At 33.9% G+C, this 17800-nt stretch overlaps 1 long non-coding RNA gene across 4 annotated transcripts; it reads left to right on the forward strand.

Annotated features, from left to right (window-relative positions):
• Positions 1-2993: 2993 nt before the first annotated feature.
• LOC148947216 (uncharacterized) lies at positions 2994-17036 on the forward strand. 4 transcript variants are annotated; one of them, XR_016142474.1, is made up of 5 exons: positions 4476-5118; positions 9175-9434; positions 10011-10277; positions 11122-11470; positions 16855-17036. It is a non-coding gene; the product is annotated as an uncharacterized LOC148947216 (long non-coding RNA). The 4 variants fall into 4 exon arrangements; XR_016142473.1 differs by lacking the exons at positions 10011-10277; positions 11122-11470 and adding an exon at positions 2994-3175 and having other exon boundaries at positions 4916-5118; XR_016142475.1 differs by lacking the exon at positions 11122-11470.
• The last annotated feature ends 764 nt before the right edge of the window (positions 17037-17800 follow it).

The following is a 17800-nucleotide window of genomic DNA, read 5'->3' on the forward strand; positions in this document are numbered from 1 at the left end:
TAAAAAAAATGTAAATATTTTAGCAGAGTGCAAATTATGGTATTAAAGGTTGAGTCAAAAGAAGCTAAAAGTAATTTTTTAAGGAGGGGGGCAAGGGTGTTGACCTTATTTATTGAAAAGGGGGGGGGGGGTAAGAGGAGGGTTAGGGAATTAGAAAAGAGGTTGCCTCAATTAAGAAAAATTTTATTATTTTTGCAAAGTGATAATGATAATTTATTTGGAGTGCCCATTAATTTAGATTTTCTCTTTTCCTTCATTTTACTTTTGATATATATATATATATATATATATATATATATATATATATATATATATATATATATATATATATATATATATATATATATATATATATATATATATATATATATATATATACATAAAGAAAGAAAAACGAGCAAAAATGGGGTTTTTATAGGCCAAATGAAGATACTGAAAAAACGAAGCGAATATTTCGAGAGGACAAACGCCTCTCTTCTTCAGTACGAAACGAAACGATTTATCAATAAAAGCCAAAAATTAAAAGAATTAATACCAACTACCTAACAACCATAAAAGCGAGTTATTCGCCAATATCCGCGATTTGCACAAAATCCAAAAAATATGAACTGCCATCGACGGATACTAGCAAACAACTGAACAAGGAAAGGAATCAATTCATTCACTCGAAAAAAAAAACGAACCAGCAATTAAATAAGTTGGAAAACTATGTCATTTGATTTCGGATTTTAATTAAGGCATTTCTTGAAGACACCCTTTGAGACCTAAGGGGTTGTTCACGTGTTTGATTAGATGATTGGGAAAGTGGTTCAAGGTTTATTTCAAGGATCACTAAAGTATCGGCTTCTCTTTTGAGAAAACCGAAATATGACTCGTTTATTCTTAAATCACCGGAATCTCTGTTTAAAGCTAGACCTAAATGTTGGTATTTATAAATTTCAACAGCTTCTCTGTAGTGCTGGACAATACCTTTATCATTCGAAATAAAACTAGCTTGATTAAACAAAATAGTATGGTCTGGTTTTTCAAAAATGTGCTCTGCAAGGGCAGAGTCAAAATTTTCTGGTTTTTCCGCTTTTTAAGTGTATTATTAATTGAACTAGAGTGCTGAGTTAATCTATCTGTTAGTCGCTGATTAGTTCTTCCAATATACCAAAGACCACACGAACAAGGAATTCTGTAGACACCGGAGTTTTCACCTATCGGGATAGGGTCTTTTCCTTGATAAATTGGGGACCTGATAGTTTTTCTGGGTCTATAATAAGTGTAAATGTTATTTTTCCTTAGATTTTTTGAAATGTGGTCTGAAATCCCTTTAATGTATGGGAGACCAAGATAAACTGAATTTTCCCTTTGATTTGTGTTTTCTGTGGAACTATCTGATAATCTTTTAATGCGTTTTGCAATTACAGAATTTATTAAACTAATTGGATAACCATTCCCAAATAAAATATCTCTAAGGTGGTTGAGTTCTAAATCCAAGAAACGTGTTGAACAAACTTTCAATGCTCTATCAACTAGAGAAGTGACAACTCCTCTTTTCACAGCAGGAGAATGATTGGAGGAATAACTTAAGTAACCGTCATTATGTGTGGGTTTTCTATATACACTAAACTCGAAACATGAATCATTTCGGTGCACCAGAACATCTAAGAAAGGAAGACGCCTCTCTATCTCTGATTCCTGAGTAAAGTTCAGTTTTGGATCCAAGGAGTTGAGCAAGTGAAGAAAAGTGAAGTGAAGACTTGCTCAACTCCTTGGATCCAAAACTGAACTTTACTCAGGAATCAGAGATAGAGAGGCGTCTTCCTTTCTTGGATGTTCTGGTGCACCGAAATGATTCATGTTTCGAGTTTAGTGTATATAGAAAACCCACACATAATTATAGACCCAGACATTTACACTTATTATAGACCCAGAAAAACTATCAGGTCCCAAATTTATCAAGGAAAAGATCCTATCTCGATAGGTGAAAACTCCGGTGTCTACAGAATTCCTTGTTCGTGTGGTCTTTGGTATATTGGAAGAACTAATCAGCGACTAACAGATAGATTAACTCAGCACTCTAGTTCAATTAATAATACACTTAAAAAGCGGAAAAAAACAGAAAATTTTGACTCTGCCCTTGCAGAGCACATTTTTGAAAAACTAGACCATACTATTTTCTTTAATCAAGCTAGTTTTATTTCGAATGATAAAGGTATCGTCCAGCACTACAGAGAAGCTGTTGAAATTTATAAATACCAACATTTAGGTCTAGCTTTAAACAGAGATTCCGGTGATTTAAGAATAAACGAGTCATATTTCGGTTTTCTCAAAAGAGAAGCCGATACTTTAGTGATCCCTGAAATAAACCTTGAACCACTTTCCCAGTCATCTAATCAAACACGTGAACAACCCCTTAGGTCTCAAAGGATGTCTGCAAGAAATGCCTTAATTAAAATCCGAAATCAAATGACATAGTTTTCCAACTTATTTAATTGCTGGTTCGTTTTGTTTTTTGAGTGAATGAATTGATTCCTTTCCTTGTTCAGTTGTTTGCTAGTATCCGTCGATGGCAGTTCATATTTTTTGGATTTTGTGCAAATCGCGGATATTGGCGAATAACTCGCTTTTATGGTTTTTAGGTAGTTGGTTTTAATTCTTTTAATTTTTGGATTTTATTGATACATCGTTTCGTTTCGCGCTGAAGAAGAGAGGCGTTTGTCCTCTCGAATTATTCGCTTCGTTTTTTCAGTATCTTCATTTGGCCTATAAAAACCCCATTTTTGCTCGTTTTTCTTTCTTTATGTGATGGCAGGCCAATTTGGTTTAAGAAATTATCATCTATATATATATATATATATATATATATATATATATATATATATATATATATATATATCTGGTGGTATCTCCATTGATAAGCCCTTTTCAGTAATTGAATGAATGAATTCAGCAATAATTTATATTCAAATCCATCACGCTGAGATATGTGTACACTAAAAAATTTATTTGGGAAAATTTAATAAAAAGAGATAATGCAATTTTTACTGAAACGAAACAAGAACGAGCAATATCTTGAATTTCTTGCAAACAAGAGCATGTTTGGGAGTAACGCGGCAAATATTGTGCTGGCCTTCTTCCATTCAGTTTGTAGCGTAAACACATGGCCTGAAAAGAGAATGTATTATTGGTAAAGTTTCTTTCTCTTACATTAGGTCTTCATGGGAAATGAGATCTAATAGCCAACTGGTTGGCTAATCTAAATGTGTATATAGCTGAGAATTTAATAGCAAACTAGTTAGCTAATTCTAGGCTCTAATATGTATTAGAAACCTTATTGATAGCCAACTAGTTAGCTAATTTTACATGATCCCCACTCACTGCCCTTTCCAAACATAGTAGTCACTACTGTTATAGTTGTACCCCAGCCCCCTCCCCCTAATGGGTAGAAATAGCATAGTTCTTGGCAATAAACAAAATATTTGTGCTTCTAATGGGGGTTTATTTGAATTGGCATTATGAAAAAAATTTTTATGAGAACTACTTGCATAAAATAATTCCAACCAGCAAAATCAGAAAACCTTTGGGTAAAATTCTGGTTGGAGGTACTTTTTGTTATCTTAGAAAGGAGTTAGATTAGAATAATGAAAACTTCCAGGATGGGTGAACAGACAAAATTTTGTCCTTGGAAAGTATTTTGAAATACCTACCTCTACTACTTCTCACTCTAGAGGGCAATGGTATCTCTCTCCCTAGCTAGCTGAAGTATTTTTAATGTTTAAACACATTACACAGCCTTAGGCAAATTCCTTGTTCTTTTGTAATTCCAAGCATTTGCACATAAGGGCTTTAAACCTCTACAATGTGGTTCTCTGATACTAATGGGGTTTTATAATAGTGAAATTGATTTTAGTTTTATTATAATTATATCTCTCATAGAATTATTTGGATTGATTCACATAAGTATTGTCAACCATCTCTGTGGCACAATTTTATGTATGGAGAGTTTTATGGTGGAATTCCCAAAACTATTTCCATTTGGAATCTGTTTAAAGAGACTTTATTGTATCTTTAATACTCAACAAATCTTGTCTTCCATATATATGTGGAAACCACCTCAAATAGAAACACAGTGCTGTGAATAAAGTCTAAGGAACTGTTAAAGTGAGATGGTATTTTAACCAGTACAAAATTATTTTAAAGGTGTTTTTGCTTATCTGTGATTAATTCTCTGGAAACATTTCTGGAGTGAATTAATGGATCCATAAGCAGTGAATAAATGCTGGATTTATTTGCACAACTGCAATAGTCTGGATTTATCAACTTAAAATGTAATAGTTTGGATTTGTTTCCTACTACCTACACTACCTATCAATAAAACCAACGGTCCTTTTTGTGGCTACCAAATTTGGAAAAAAAAACACTTTTGAATAATAATAAACTATTCCTTTTCAGTTTTTTTTTGCTAAATATCAAAAATTTTGTCTGGATTGAACAAAAGTATCAATGAAAAATGAGAATAGTAGGGTAAATTTGGGAGGAAAAAATGTATATTGCAAAAAAGAAAATTGGGTCTAAACACTTGGACAGCAACATGATTACATTGCTGAAGCAAATCCCATCTCCTTTGTCAGAATCATTGAATGCACATTATTTGAATGCATCTCTTTTAGTGAGAAGAAAAATGACTACTGAAGCTCTGGATTCTTTGATTTTAAGTAGTTAAAAAGGACTGATAGATAAAGAATGGTAGATGTTGGCATTCCTTGTTTTGATAAGGACTAACATTTAGATAAAAATCCTGCTTCAATGTAGCTCAACAAATTTGTTACCAACTAAAAATATAAATATTTAAATGACCTTAGAAGAAGGAAAATCCAAAATTGATTATAATTTCAATTCTTTGATGTAATTTTTTTGTATTCCCAAGGTATATATCACAGAGAGGAAATAGATACCATTGAGTGTGATGCCCTGCCCAAAGAAAAACTTATGCTTTCAGGAGCTGACTGACCTCTTAGAAAAAGGAAAAACATTGGAAAGAAGTCTCTGAAACTCTTGGCATTAGTATAAGCACTGCCAAAAGAAGACTTTTGCAGAGTGGTCAGTCCAGATCTGTTGTTATATTACAGGGTTAGTGAGTATTTTCTTATCACACATTCATTCTCAACTTTTGACATAAATAGGGTAAAAAAATAGTGGTGAAATGATGTTTATTATGTTAAAATATAACACTAATAACTTGTTAATACATTCAAAATGAACTGAAATGTATATATCATTGAATAGCTATAATTAGAAACTTAATAAGATATATTTATTACAAATTCCCTAACAAGCAGCTTCTTTGTTTGATTATTTACAGGCTCTTGACATGGAAAAGGAATTCAGAAGTAATTTGGTTTTTCATAATATGGCAAATACATGCTTGATTATTTTTATATTTGATTTAGTTCAAATTCTCCCTCAATATTCTGTCAAATTTTCACCTTCATATACATAGTCTTAATTTTACTAGTATCAAAGTAGTAGTGGTAGTAGTATGAACAGTAGTAGCAGTAATAGTTTATTATTAGTAGTAGTAGCAGTAGTACCTGGTACATTTTGCCTCTTGGTCAACTGAACATCCCACTCATGATGCCCCTGAAGTTTCCTCTCGGTACAATAAGCTTTCCATAAAATATTGTTTGTATGCCCTATCAGCTATCTGTATATGCTTAGTGTGTTTTGATTTAGTTCAACTTCCTCTTCAACAGTTTCTCAAATATTTTCCCAATATCCTCAGCCTTAGTAGTACTTGCTACAGAATTAGTAGTTTTAGTATTAGTAGTTGTAGTAGTACTAAAAGCAGCAGTTGTAGTAGTAGCTTGCAAATATGGCCTTTTGATCAATTGATTATCTCCCTTATATTTTATGAAAGTTCTAAATTAACATACTCAGTCATTCCTGAAATAAAACCTTTTGACAAACCATGTACGCATAATAAGTTTTGATTTAGTTCAACACTCCTCTCAACATTACCTGAAAGACCCATTTTAATACCCTTTGTATTTTGAGAAAGTAGAAGTCAAAAATGAATGCCTTTACTGAATAGCATATACTATATGTAAAAAATGAACAAATTGCATAACTTACAGCCCGGGACCTGAGGCCTTGGGATCGGGGGGGAGGGGGAAGGGTTGACATCCCCAAATGCATAATTACTTAACCTTTCAACAATGCTGATAAAAATTGATGCCTCAAAGTTTTGTTTGGATTTTTGTTTTGGGTGTGGGGGGTGGGTGGGGTTGATTGCTCTTAAAAAGGGCACTATAAATTCCATTTTCAAATCAAATGAGATCAATCTGAATTTCATATGACCACCCATCCATTAAAACCTTATATGCCCCCAGGGTATAACTTTAAGCCCTTGCCTCAAGGCTCTGGAGCAAAAAGGGCACTGGAATTTCTGTTTACAAATCCAATGATCCCCCTCTGAAGTTTAAAGAGACACTCTTTCTATAAAAAAAACTTTTATGCCCCCAGGACATCACTTACAAATCTTGCCGAGAGTGCGGTGGAGGGGGGGATGTCATCCTCAAAGACATTCTTTCCATACACTATGTTGAACCAAATGGGTATCTCAAAATTTTGATTGGATGTTTTTGGGGAACTGATGGGCGTGGGAAGTGGTTCATTGCCCTCCAATCACTTTCTACTATAAAAAATGGCACTAGCCCTTTCAATGTCCAATTGAATGAGCCCTTTTTGAAGTTTCTATGATAACTTCTTTGATACAAAGTGCCCTGGTAAAGAAAAATTAATATATAATACATTGTGCCAACATTGTTCTTTGTTTAGGCAGCACTATTGTGTTACCTATGATTCCCCACCATTGGAGATGACCCCTGTTGAGTAGCATGCATGCATGCTACTAAAGAATAAATCATACCATTTAGCTCAAAACATAAGATAATCTTTGAAAATTGTGTGAATACCCATTTCCCAATTATATTCACGTTTACGCTGATGTTACTGTTAACCATTCAAAAGCTGGTGCAGCTAATTGTATCCTGGACCTAAACTAGAATGTTTTGTTCCTCTTACAAGCAATTCTTCAGTACTTTCTGCTGAATTGTGTGTAGTACAACTTGCATTAGATTCTGTAATTGGTCTGTTAGATACTTTATTTGGGTTAGACTACCTCTTCAAGGAACATCCTGTTCCTGTCAGAATTTCTTTTAATCAATTGATCTTTTAAGTCATCTTTATTTAATTTTTCAATTCTTTTATGAAATAACAGATGATTTTGCAAGTAAGGCTTTTTGAAACCGTAACAATCACATGTTTGTTATGCGAAAATTTTATAGTTTTGTACTGTACTGTAAGAACTTTGTGCTGACATTTATTATTATATTCAGTAACAGCATTGGATTCTCAATTGTATGGTATGTTTAATTTTCAAGTATCTTGTACTTGATCCATTGTAAAAAGGTTGATATAAACCCACCATTGAGCTTGCTGGAATAATAGCCTACAATTTAGCATCATATAGCCTCTATGACTAGGCTCTGTACCTTGAGTTGTTGCTCAAGAGTAATTGGTACTCTAAGAGTGATTCTCTTAAACTTTAGTTTATTTTTCCCTTTTTTAAATTAGCTACTGTCACTGGCCAGTCTCTGTAGTTCCTGCAGCTGCAAAAAAATAAAATTGGATGGTGATAGACATAATTATGCGGTGATCCACGTTTTTTATTTTTTTAGATTTTTTTTTTTTGCCTGTTTTTTTTATGTTTTGAAAACTAAATTAGTATAAGTTTTTTTATAAACCAGTGTTTTTTTGGTCCACAATTATTTTTTAAATTTGTTAACATTAATAAAAATAAGACAAAATAAGGACAAGACATCAATCTTATCTTCTCTCAAATATTCTTTGAATCTAAATGATCAACAGTGAGACTTTAATTTTCCCAAGAACTTAATTGATCCCAAAAAAATAGAGAATTTAAAATTTAACTGAATTTTTAATTCTAAAACTTTAATTAAAATTAATTTACTTGCACTACCTTATAACTATTTTACAATTCATTTTTGTCCCCGTTATTCATTACAGTACTCAGAAAAAAAAATTTTATGTAAACTGTACTATTTTTTTTCCTTCAATTTCATTAAAACATAAATTACTGTCAAGAATGTGAAATTGGACTTTACAGTTCCTACTTGTGGTGATGATCTCTGTTTTCGGCCCTTCAGCAAGAAAACGCAATGTGGGGGGGGGGGGCAGCCATCCTTTGGTTTTGCAAACCATTCTACCTTCCCCAGTTGAGTTTTAACTGCGAGTATGCTGACCTTTTCTTCATCATCAAAGGTTGCAAATTGTTTAGATTTTATTGCATCTTATTCTTCCTACTTCATTTGATTTTTCTAGACTGTTGAGTTTTAAATCCGTTCTCAGAACGTGCAGAACGTGCCTTAACCATCTCAACCTTTCTCTCATTATAGCCGTAGAAAGCGAGATTGAGTCACACTTTTCGTACAGCCTACTATTTAAAATACAGTGAGTCAGCCGGGTACCCAGAACAATCTGTTGGCAATTTCGCTCGAAAGCATTTAGCAAATCGTCATTTGCTTTTCAGAGCACCCATGCTTCAGAGCCATATTTGACCACTGTCATCACCGTAGGTTCCAATGTTCTAATCTTGGTTTGCAGACTTATCTTATCCTTCCAAACTTTTTTTAACTGTGAAAAAACACCCTGAGTCTTGGCTATTCTACTTTTAACATCTCCACTGCTCCCACTGTCTTTACTAATAACACTACCAAGGTAAGTGAAGCTGTCAACCTGAACAATCTTTTTGTTATCAAACGTCACCTTTTCATCTTCACTTCGTCCTAGCCTTAGTGACTTAGGCTAGTCTTCTTAACATTAATTTTTGATCCTATTCTAGCACCCTGAACTTTTCCAAAATCAGTGCAATAAGTTTGAATTCTCTTCAAAAACAAGTTATAAAAACAATAGAAATCAAAATTTGGCTTCTAAGGATGTTTAAAATTACAATTCTTAAAACAAAACCCCACCATATAAATTAAAAAAAGAAATTAAGATAATTCCACTAACCGGACATCTGGCATTAATTCTTTTTTTATCCTTTTTTTTTACCAATATTCCTATGTCGAGCTTATAATAATCTTGCTAATTTTTTCCTTTTAGATGGAAATTTGTCATTCATGGTATAATAGATGGGTTTTCTCGGTTTGTACCGCTTCTAGCCTGCAACAACAATAATAGAAGCATTACAGTCTACAATCTCTTTAAGAGCTGCTGTAAAGTCTATGGAATGTCCGACAGAGTTAGATCTGACCATGTAGGAGAAAATGCTAGAGTTGCGGACTGTATGCTCTATTTCAAAGGATCAGACTCGCGTTGCTTCCTTACAAAGGAAGGAGTGTACATAACCAGAGGATTGAAAGGTGAGTCTTGTAGTGCTTATTTGTTATTTTCTTTGCGAAAATAACTTCTTACTTTTAAGGTAAGTGAAAGATTTTTGGTTTTGAGAGTTGAGTCTTGTGTTCATGGTGAAGTTCATTATCACAGGCTGTGCCCGATTTTCTTATGGAAACTAACTATCATAAAAATCCATACCGTGTAGAAACTTATTTATGCTCTTTATATTGTGTTAATAAAATATCCAAAGATGGGTGAATGTGTCTGAATCATGCTGGTTTTTTTTTTGGTTGTTTTTGAAGAAACGAAAAATGTATGATAAATTATTTGAATAATCTTAAAGCTTAGGACTAGTCCTTGATAAAAAATTTTGTGAAATCTGTTTAAGTCGACAGTGAGAACTGCTGGGTCGAATTTTCATTTAGAAAAAGATAAACCTGCAAAATTGAAGTTCTTCTTGAACTGAATAGGTTTGTTTTTAATTGTCCTTGCATTTTCTTTCATGTTCTTTAGAAAGCGCTAGCTGCCAATGGTCGTACCAAGAAGAACTTTATTTAGATTCTTTACATATAAGTGTACGTGTTTATATTCTTTTCTATTAGGTTCTGGGTCGACGTCAACAGGTGTACCAAGCTGATAAAAGAAGAATTTCACTCAATTGAAGAAGAGGGACTTCTTCAACGAAATGACAGCTTGGACATCTTTGCTCTGCATTATATATATATAAATCTATCATTGACAAAAGGCTTCAAGATTTCGTTGGTGCTTGGAACAGCCATAAACATACTGGCCAGGGAAGTAAGAGTCCCCAAGATGTATTTTTCGAATCAAGATCTAGTCGAGAAGTCCCCGTCTTGTTTCCAAGTCAGGTATGTCTTTAGCCTTATACCTTAAATTATATGAAATCGTATGTCCAGCAAGATAAGGTGGTGTTGAGCCTTGTGTGGAAACTGCCATTAGGAAAATTCAAGGACGAAGGTACGCAATCAGGCTAAAATTTGTAATCTATAAACAAACAAATATGGTTGTATTCTGATCCAAAAGATCCGAGTCCAAAACAAACTTTTTAAACAGCGATTTCTGCTTTCATTATCTTTATATTAGTGGGAGTGGAAAACTGGTTCTCCTTAACATTGGGTCATATGCAGCCAGTAACAATGCTCTGATAGATAGTACTAGATCATTGTTTGAATTCTGTTCTCCCATTCCTTTACATTTTATGCGGATTGTGTTTAAATTTCTATGAATTAAATATTTCGTATCTTTCGTCATAGTATGTTTCAATTTATTACTTGCCGTTCCTCAGGACTGAGCTCTTAGCAGGAGAGACCAAGAAATTCGATTAACCTTATCTTTGAAAATTTAAGACCTTTTTCTTGATGGACCAAAAGTTTCGGTTAGCTATTCGGGACCTTTTCCTCATCTTGTATTTTAACTATTTGATGATTTGCTGAAAGGTCAAAAAGTCATATAACTTGTAACAAGGTTGTATCCAGTGGGGGGGGGGGTATGGTTTTTGCCCAACTCGCGAAAAAGTAACAAAAATGAATCTAAAAAAGATTTATGCGTTTTTTGAAGTTTTTTTGTACCCGTCACCACCGAAAAAATATCCTTTTGTAATCCTCCCCTCCAAAAAAAAATTGTATACGGCCCTGACCTGTAACATTTCAGACAAGCATAATGCGCTTTAATGGCTTAAGTATTTGCTTTTAGGAAGATTTTGAAACCCGTTTTCCTCAGAATGATGCGCATCAGGTGACTGTCTCCGTCGAAATTATAAATCCCACATTGTCCCCAGTCAAAGAATCTGCCATATGCATGATCAGGGAGCAAGTGGAAGCTCAAAGGCTTGAAGCTAAAGAAGGCTATATTGCAGTGCGCGAGGTCCTGAAGGATTAATAATCCAAGAATTGAGTTTTTTGAAGAGAATTTCCACCCACTTTTAAGATGCAAATTGACAAGTTTTCCAAACTTATATATTCTTTTTTTAAACTTTTTTCCTTCGAGCCAAATGGGATTCAATGAAATTTTGAAGCTGGAAATTCAAATTAAGTAAAACAAGGTACCGTCAGGTTTTTATTTTGGGGATCTTCCACCCCCCCCCCCCCCACCTCAACCCTCGCTTTTTCCCTTGCAAAGAAATTCTTTGCAACACGAACGGGGTTGCCCCCCAACTGTACCTCATAATCCCTGTAGGTTTGAACTTGTGACTCAGCCTCTTTAACTCTTTAGAAAACGTAGTTTTTTTCAAATAATTTCTGCACGTTTTTGTTCAGTTTATTACTTATTATTGCTTGACTAACTATTAGCTGATCGTGTCAGGAGTTAAAGTTGGGGGCTGCCGCCCCCCAAACTTCCCGCTTTTGAAGATTCTCTTGTTAAGGCCTTTAGTTCCTGAATACTCAAATCAAATGCACTGTAAGATTTTCTTTTTTCAACTTTTCTTCGAGCATGCAGGTATACGGCATGTTATCAAAGCAGTGGAGACTTACCTGTAAGCTGAAGGCCGACTGTGATATTCTTCTGGAGACGCCTGTTGAGCCGAAAGATTTAATAGATTGAATTTAAAAAAGAAACTGAGTTTCTTTTTAAACTTTAAATTTAAGAGATACTACTTTAAATTCAATATATAAAAAATTTACTCTGACGGGGAATCGAACCCGGGTCCTTCGCATGACAGACAGGAATAGTGACCACTGTACCATCAGAGACTCTTGTTAAATTGTTTTTAGTCTCTGCAATCTATTTTCGACGCAAGCAAATACAAAATAAGATTTTCGTTTTTGACAAAAAAAAACTTCTGGGAAAGAGATGGAATTTTTGAAAGCTTGCAGTCGGTCTTGTCAGGTTAAGAGGACTATTTTGATCCAATTTAATAATGAAATACTATACTTTTAGGAAATTCAAAAATTAACATAGGCTCTCATAGGAAAACGAGGTTTTTCGTAAACGTAAATTAGGGGGATAATTTTTTCGGTCTGAAAATATCAAAAGGCCCTAACAGGTCGAATTCCGCTTCGAATGAGTCCACATTCATCGGCATCCGTTGCCAACTGTGGCCTGTAGGCGTGTCAGATAAAAAAAAACTCGATATTTGGTTTTTGGAAAACAGGGAAGGAGTAATCGGATTTAGCTGAAATTTTGAGGATAAGCTCCCAGGCCCCAGGAAAGCTTATTCTCTAAATTTCAGCCTGATCGGACAGCGTTAAAGGGAGCGGTGGTGGATAAAATTAACATGGGCTCTCATGGGAAAACGAGGTTTTTCGTAACTGTAAATTCGGGGGATAATTTTTTCAGTCTAAAATATCAAAAAGCTCTAACAGATTGAATTCCGCTTTGAATGAGTCCTCATTCATCCGGATCCGTTGCCAACTGTGGCCTGTAGGCGTGGCTGATAAAAAAAATAACTTGATGAACATTAATTGGCTATATTTGGTTTTTGGAAAACAGGGAAGGAGTGATCGGATTTAGCTGAAATTTTGAGGATAAGCTCCCTGACCCTAGCAAAGCTTATCCTCTAAATTTCAGCCCGGTCGGACAACGTTAAAGGGGGGGCTGTTGTGGGAGGGTTGAAACTTCCGGCCCACTTTCCCCCATGAAGATCCCGGGGGAGGGGGGTGTGAAATTTCGCATGTTTCTTAGTTTGAACTTAGGCTACAAAATGTGATCACCGCCGTCTCTCTGCGACCGCTAGGACCGGAAGTCGCTTAACATTGTGGTGGGTCGCCTCTTTAAAGAGGCACAAGTGTGCCTCCTTGATAATGATGCTCATTTGATACTGCTTCTGATTCAGTTAACTTGTCGAGAATTACCGCTCGCGTTGTCATGTGTTGTCTATGGGTACTGCAGTTAACTCGTCAAGGATGACAGATTGCGTTATTATGCTTTATCAATGCTTCTAATCATAATGTTGATCTTTGTTATAGTCAGTCATGATACTCATAATTATAGTATTGGTGATTAAGTTAACTAGTTGATAATTACGTATTGAACTGTCTGTGCTTTTACTCTTAGATTGTTATTCGTGGCTGTAGTCAATAATTTAAAAACGACAGTGCTTGTAAGTTAACTCGTCGAGAATTAATGCTCGCGTTATTATGCGTTGTCTGTGCTTCCACTCCTGCTATTTTAATGGTCATTTTAGTCAGTAATGATAGTCATTTGATAATACTAGTGATTCACTTGACTTTTTAAGAATAACATATTGTATTATCTTTTCTTTTATTCCTAATATGTCAGCTGTCACTGTAGTCAATGAAGATACTCATAATAACAGTATGGGTGATTCAATTTACTCGTCGAGGATAACAGATTGCGTTATCTATGTTTCTAATCATACTATATTATGTACAATTGTTATAGTAGTCAAAAATGATGTTTAAAATGAAAGTGCTGGTGAATCAGTTAACTAGTCTAGAATCATAGATTGTGTCAAAATCTTTGGGATGTATAAAGGATTTGATCACTAAATAACCTGTGGAATTTGCTTGTCCCCTCCCCCTTACTCGTTAACCTTTTTATAATTATTAGCAATTTCTGTAATCAAGATTAGCAGGCTAAACCCAAAACGATTTTTTAATTTTAGACAAATAAGCTAGGGAACGTTAAAACATAGTCTTATATATTATTTAACATTAAAATTACTAAACTGTAAAATGTGAAACACTCAAAAAGTATTGAAACTCAAAATGAAGTTTAGACTTTAAACAAAAGTCTGTGGAGTCTTAATACTTAATCTTTAAAAAGTTGAAATATCAAAATTATTTCTCGACTATAAGCAAAAGCCTTAAACATAATTTGAAAAAATGTTTTAAGCTCAAAATGACTCTTAATTCAGCTTTAAACAAAGAACCTGGGGGGAAAAGAAAATTTGAAAACTTTAAATAATGTTTAAACTCCGTACAATGACGTTGGGAAGTCTTGAAACATGGCACAAAAAAGTTTAAGACGGAGAAAGTTAAAACTCCAAAATATGAAACTCAAAATGATGATTAAGAAAACTTAAAATCGAAGAGTATTAAAACGTAAATAGTCTAAAACTCAAAAGTTCACATATTCAAAAAATAGTAAAACTCGAGGAATAGTTTCATTTTTAACAAATAAGCGGGCAGTTTTAGAACACAATTCATTTTTATGTACTTACAACATTATCAACGTATTTACAATAATTTTAAATTGTGTTTAGTTTAACTTTATTAATGTTTATTGCAATTTTGTTGTTTCTGTGTTATTCGTTCTGTGTGATAAATTACTCCAATTATGTAGTATCCATCAGCAAGAACGATCCAGGATTTTTTTTGGGGGGGGGGCTGCAAAAAAAACTTTAAAAGAAGCATCAAAATTGTGTTTATATTAATTTTTGTTACGTTTTTACAGTGGATACGGACTTGTATATCACCATCGTAATTATAATAGTCATTGTTATTATTAATCATGACTAAAGATTCAATCACGCCTTAAGCTTGACTACAAATTAAACAAACCTGTGCTCTGGAAAAAATACAAAATATATAAACTTTTAATCAAATACCAAAAATCTTGATACAAAACATTTAATTGGGGAATGTGTTTTCTTTATTTTTATCTATTTTGAGCATTATTGTTGCGGTTGCCCAACTGTCATTTCTCACGATTTTCGCTATAGCTTTTTCAGTCCCTATAGAATAGTATTTTCCGTAATTTCTTTTTCATATATTTTCATTGAAAAAAATTGAAGAAACAACCACTTCTCCCCCCCCTTCCCAACAAAAAAAATCGTGCAATTGAAACCACTGTTTGTGAATGGAAATTTCCTTGTTTGAGTCAGAGAAGAAGATTATACCGAGATTCGTTTGGATTTACAGAAAAGAAAGGCTAGTTTAAACATTATCTTTGATCAGTGGCGTCAGTCTGCAAGGCAAGGGGGAAAGCAAGGGCGCCTTTGCCCCCTAGATTTTTTCGCCCTCTCCCTAGATTTTGGAAAAAAAATCTTTTTGGGGTATTTTCGTTGAAAAACAGTAGTTTTGCCCTTCTTGTAGATATCGAAAAAAAAATTTGCCCCACCCTAAAAAAAAATTCTGAATTGACGCCATTCTCTTTGAAGGTTGAATGATATTGTTTTATTATTTATGAATTTGAAACTCTTTGACAGCATGTCATGTTTATATTCATCATAAACATGTTCGCATTCAAGCAAATTAAAATTCATGTAAATTGTATAAGAGATGTATAGAATTACACACTGGTGATAGTTATAGAAATGCGTTGAATATAGTTATACAAATGAATAAAAGGTAAACGATACAGCGTATAAACGATACAAACCGATAGATATATATTAACAAGGAAATTTTGCTTTGTGTAATGACATCCCTAAGTCACCCGGACTATATTAGTCGAGATGATTCATATATTTTTTAATGATGTGTTCATCTACATTTGCATACGTGTTTTCTCCCTCCCTCTCTCCTAAAATCTCGGGTTTCTTCGCGTTTTTGCCGATAAATGTTTTATAGTTCATATCTAATTCACCTAGTTTCTGTTTTTGATCCACCTTATGTAATCTCTCGAGGGGAATTAGATAAACAAAAAATTTGGTTTTGAAGAGGGGATGTTGATTTGAATTTTCGCCATTCCCGAAAAACTGACAAGTTATTGCGTCAGATGTGTTTTTTTGTGTTTCACCATTCACTGGGAAAATCCTTTGATATAACTAGAAAGAAGGTTTGTCCAAAGAACTACTACTCTCCTCTTTTTATGGAAAATTGAATTCTGTGAAAAATGAAGCTTTCAGCTTCAAAGATATTTTTAGGGAATACATGCGTTTCTGTGGGTAACAATATATGCTTCTTTGTCTTTCACCATCCTACATATTTACATATCTCTTATTTAGTTTTAAATGACGCATATGAAGTTAGGAAGTTTTGTCAAACTTCTGTTCTTTTGAAGCAACTCGATGGGAAAATCAATCATTTTCTTGTTTTGGTGCTCCCATCTCGTCACATAGAAAGTTTTTCATATTTCATGTGAATTTGTTATCCCTATCATCCCCCCCCCCCCAAAAAAAAATAATGAAGAAGTAACTAGGTCTTGTAAATCTGTAAAAACCGTAGTAATCCATCGGGGGTCTTAAAAAGTTGAGTTACCTGGTGAATTTTTCGATGAAAGTCAATTCTCATTGATAACTATTTTTCTGAATACTGTTTTGATCACACATAATTGCGATTGCTGTATTTAGGAAAAGTGTATGTATTTTTTAAGTTACTAACATTCGTTATAGCAGATAGATATGACTCGAAAGGTATTAGTCTTTGTATTAAAAATTCTGAAATTTCTTTCTCTCCTTAGACGATATTCTTTTGTATTCTGTGTGCCTTGTTCATAGACATATTACATAGATATAGAGGGCCAACTAACTAAGGATTGATGGAACTGAAATATTTTTTATTGATTTGAATTATTTTATAGCTGTTAGAGCCATCGACTGCCAAAATCTTTTGGTGTCAGGAAAAATGAATTCGAGTCCCAAAGCCTGCTGGTGAGAAAATACGAGTATCAGTCCTCTCTGTCTACTTAATATCAAATGGGCCTTGTTTGACAATCATATGCTGTGATTCTTGTAACTGAAATCAATAAAACATATATATGAGTATTCTCTACTGTTTAACGTTTACGTTAAGAGTCAATTTGATCGGCCCCATCCAAATTATTCCGTTATGGTGGCGCTTTTTGCAACTCTTATCATTTCCTATATGTTTCGATCGGCGTGGTTTATTGGTCAAAAGGGCGGACCAAAGCCAACCAATGTAATTCATTCTTGTTTAGCATCTAGGTTTTGACAACTACGGTATACGGAGATTTTACTGCGATGTATTGAGCCGACGGATTTCTGATAATATTTATAAATGAGGTTGAAGACCGAAAGAAATAACGGCTGGGGATTTTTTGGCTGGTATTTTTTTTCAGGTTTAGCTGTAAATCTGAAAGGCTTGTTTTATAGTCAAATTATCAATTTTTTTCCCTTCAAGGATACTTGCACAATATAGTTGACTCGGGTTAGCTAGCCATCTTTAGAGTGATCGAAAAACGTTACAAAAGAAAATAATTTCTACAATTTCACACTGATTTTCCATTTACAAAAAAAAAATAATGAGAGAAGAGACGGGTTTAAACTGAATTAACCTTCTTCCACTACTTTGCTTAAATTAAACTCGTTTTTTCTCTCTTATGCTTATTTTAAAGTCAATAATCTCTAGGTTGCTTTCCCCGTCGGTTAAGTTTGTAGCGCATTGTTGACTAGCTTTTTGTGAGGTGATAGCTTTTTTATTGTAAAACAAAACGAAAAATTTATTATAAAATGAAAGATTTCATTTATATTCGTACCAGATCGCCAGAATCTGAACATTTCTTTTAA

This window comes from Artemia sp. Qi Xiang Cuo, chromosome 11 (assembly GCF_049724085.1).
Source record: "Artemia sp. Qi Xiang Cuo chromosome 11, ASM4972408v1, whole genome shotgun sequence".
Taxonomy (NCBI): domain Eukaryota; kingdom Metazoa; phylum Arthropoda; class Branchiopoda; order Anostraca; family Artemiidae; genus Artemia; species Artemia sp. Qi Xiang Cuo.